Raw genomic sequence first — 4,273 nt, 5'->3', positions numbered from 1 at the left:
GCCGGGGGTGGTGTTTACCACGGCCACCACGCCTTCAGCAGGCTTGAAAAGTGGGATTGATCTGTTTGATCCATTTGTTTGTTTCAGTTTTCAGTAGTTTAATCCTTTGATGTTGTTGATTTCAACATTTTAAATAAAAAAAGTAAAAAATGCACTGGATTGGTTGAAGTCGGTAATTGGGTTAATTTGTTTTGCAATATGTTAAAATACAATCAAGCTTTATTTATACAGCACATTTCAGACATGGATGCAACACAATGTGCTTCACAGGAAAAAACTAATACAAACTATGAAAATAAACACTGAAATATTTACTAGACAACAAACATAAGAGAATAAAAAAACTAAAGAATATCAATAAAAGCTGAAAGACTAAAGAGCATCTAAGGAAATAACATTTCTTAAAATAGTAAGAATATGATGTAATATCCAGCCCAAAATATAAGCTTGTATTACTACACTGTTTATAAACAATATAATTGTACAAAAATAATCAGTTAATCACATAAATTATTATGATTACTAAATGTTACATGAAATGGAAATATTATGAAATATCAAAACCAAATGTACACCACTTTGTTAATATGTATTGGCAATAATTAACTTAATGGTGAGGCATGGAATAATTAAACATGTATATTTTGTCAATGTGTGTTTCATTAGCTAGCTATCTCTCTGTCAGTTAATTGAATTTGAATCATGTTTTGTCATGATAATATTTCTCATTTCAAGTAACTAGCTGCAGGCTTAAAGAAACATTCCAATCATATACTTTGCACAGAAACCCAAATAAAAGCATGTATATAGAAATAAGAGTGTGTGTCATGTCTGCTAGAATGGAGGTTTAAAAACGACAGCTACATATTAGCCAATACATATGGCATAGCCTACACATATAGTATACCTTGCAGTACAATCTACTCTAAAAACAGTCTTACAATGTTGCAGTCCAGAAATGAGAGCTTTACCCTCTATGCCAAAGTCTGGGCATCTGATGGAGGCTGTAGAACTGTCAAACACATGCTTCAGTATTCCCCCTTCTCTCTAGGAGCATTTGTGTGCCCAGTCCCCAAAGGTGTATGGAAAAGATGCCACCCTGGTCACCAATGTAGCTGACCGATGTAGAGAGACAAGTGCCTTAGCAGAATCAAATCTAATGCTTGTGTGGTCCAGAGATGAGAACTCTACTACCTATGGCAAGAGCCTGGGCTCCTGACGGGGACAATAGAATTCTCCCCATTGGCAAGAGCCTGGGCTCCTGACGGGGACAATAGAATTCTCCCCATTGGCAAGAGCCTGGGCTCCTGACGGGGACAATAGAATTCTCCCCATTGGCAAGAGCCTGGGCTCCTGACGGGGACAATAGAATTCTCCCCATTGGCAAGAGCCTGGGCTCCTGACGGGGACAATAGAATTCTCCCCATTGGCAAGAGCCTGGGCTCCTGACGGGGACAATAGAATTCTCCCCATTGGCAAGAGCCTGGGCTCCTGACGGGGACAATAGAATTCTCCCCATTGCATGTCGTTACATGTCAGCTACACATAATACCCCATAATGACAAAGCAAAAAAGGTTTTTAGAAATGTTAGAACATTTATCAAATAAAATAAACAGAAATACACCAAGCCATGAGGTCGAAGGAATTGTCCGTAGAGCTCCGACACGTGTCGAGGCACAGATCTGGGGAAGGGTACCAAAAAATGTCTGCAGCATTGAAGGTCCCCAAGAACACAGTGGCCTCCATCATTCTTAAATGGAAGAAGTTTGGAACCACCAAGACGCTTCCTAGAGATGGCCGCCCGGCCAAACTGAGCAATCGGGGAGAAGGGCCTTGGTCAGGGAGGTGACCAAGACTCTATGGCCTGAATGCCAAGGCTGCAAGAAAAATACATATGTTCAACTTTCACTTTCAACCAAATGCAGATTGGATGTCGGGTATAGTCTTCTTTTCAACATCTTTTCAACAACATTTTGCTAGGTGGGGTAGCCCAATTTCAAAAAACAGTTTTATTGTGTTCAATAATCATATTACTTGTGTTTTTTTAAACGAGCATCTTAAAACAACAATGTTGTTTTGTGGCAATAAATCACTGATATCGATTAAATCAGGTTCTACGTGCTGTTGAAACTAACTAAAAAGTCACATGGAAATGGGAGATATCTTTTACCTCACTGGTTGGAGGACAACCTGCAGAATACAGTCAGCTACATTTTAAGTGATGCATTTAAATTCAGGGGTCCCCAAAACAAAGACAAATTCAATACTTATTTGTCATCACTCATCGATATCACGTTGAAATCAATTGGGGAGGGGGGAGATGAGGTTGCTGGTCCTGTTAAAACTAACAGCTCAAAAACCACACAGAATCTGGGAATAATGTGTAGAGGAACATTTGTAGAAAACATCTAGCTACATTTTGAAGTGTTGCATACATTCTAAATCGTGACATTATTCATTAAAATACTCCTTCTACATTGTTAAAACATTCTACATTGTGACATTATTTCATTGATATCATGGAACACCTCCTTCATGTATGAATTGTCTGATGTTTGATCAGAGATCTTTTATCAGAGTATCTCTTGTCACATTGATCACAGCTATGAGGTTTCTCTCCTGTGTGTGTTCTCTGGTGTGATTTTAAACTTCCTGCTAAAGCAAAACTATTTCCACAGTCGGAGCAGTGGTAAGGTTTCTCTCCTGTGTGTATTCTCTGGTGTATAGTCAGGCTGCTTAAGTGACTAAAACTCTTCCCACATTGATCACAGCTATAAGGTTTCTCTCCTGTGTGCATTCTCTGGTGGCTAGTCAGCTGGCTAGATGAAGTAAAACTCTTCCTACATTGATCACAGCTATAAGGGTTCTCTCCTGTGTGTGTTATCTGGTGTGATTTTAAACGTGTTGACGAAACAAAGCTCTTCCCACAGTCGGAGCAGTGGTAAGGTTTCTCTCCTGTGTGTATTCTCTGGTGTATAGTCAGGCTGCTTAAGTGACTAAAACTCCTCCCACATTGATCACAGCTATAAGGTTTCTCTCCTGTGTGTATTCTCTGGTGTGAACCCCCAAAAAAGGCATTTTGATTATTTTTTTATGTTAAAAAAAAGTTCAAATGCCTCTCCTGTGAAGTAGTGAGGTGTGACATACACCCAGCTTTCTGTATTATCTTAGCGACTGTTCAAGCAATAATCAAAACAACACTTGTAAGCCCAAAAAGTTTATTGTTTAGAAGTAATAACCTGGTAAATCTAGGATGTTGAATGGTCCCAGATGGTGAACAGCAGTTTATTTAGAAGTAATAACCTGGTAAATCTAGACTGTTGAATGGTCCCAGATGGTGAACAGCAGTTTATTTAGAAGTAATAACCTGGTAAATATAGGATGTTGAATGGTCCCAGATGATGAACAGCAGTTTATTTAGAAGTAATAACCTGGTAAATCTAGGATGTTGAATGGTCCCAGATGGTGAACAGCAGTTTATTTAGAAGTAATAACCTGGTAAATCTAGGATGTTGAATGGTCCCAGATGATGAACAGCAGTTTATTTAGAAGTAATAACCTGGTAAATCTAGGATGTTGAATGGTCCCAGATGGTGAACAGCAGTTTATTTAGAAGTAATAACCTGGTAAATCTAAGCTGTTGAATGGTCCCAGATGGTGAACAGCAGTTTATTTAGAAGTAATAACCTGGTAAATCTAGGATGTTGAATGGTCCCAGATGATGAACGGCAGTTGTTTCTCCCACGGTGGCCGTTGTACTTGTTTATGACGTGACTCTGAGTGATCAGGTTGCCATGGGCTACATGGGGTGTTTTAGTTTCACTCTGGGTTGAGTAGACAAACAGAGAGGGGACAGAGTCTCTCCTATTTCAGTGGCTGATAATACAGGGGTCGATCCAGGATTGGTTCATCCATTTTAGATTTAAACTAATGCTATACTGTATATGAGTCTCTGTATTAATAAAGAGGACAATGTGTGACGTTGGGATCACATTTCTAAATGATTTGAAACAAAGTAAAAACACATTTCATGCAGTTCCACACGTGAACCTACAGGGACACAACAATATATACACTGAGGGTACAAACCATTAGGACCACCTGCTCTTTCCATGACATAGACTGACCAGGTGAATCCAGGTGAAAGATATGTTCCTTATTGATGTCACTTCTTAAATCCACTCCAATCAGTGTAGATGAAGGGGAGGAGACAAGTTAACCCCCTAGAGTTAATGTCTGCACCGCCGCTGGAATCGAATTAGCATCGTACAA

The sequence above is a fragment of the Coregonus clupeaformis genome, unplaced genomic scaffold (genome assembly GCF_020615455.1).
Source record: "Coregonus clupeaformis isolate EN_2021a unplaced genomic scaffold, ASM2061545v1 scaf0947, whole genome shotgun sequence".
Lineage (NCBI taxonomy): Eukaryota > Metazoa > Chordata > Actinopteri > Salmoniformes > Salmonidae > Coregonus > Coregonus clupeaformis.
Note: the sequence above shows the minus strand (reverse complement) of the source record.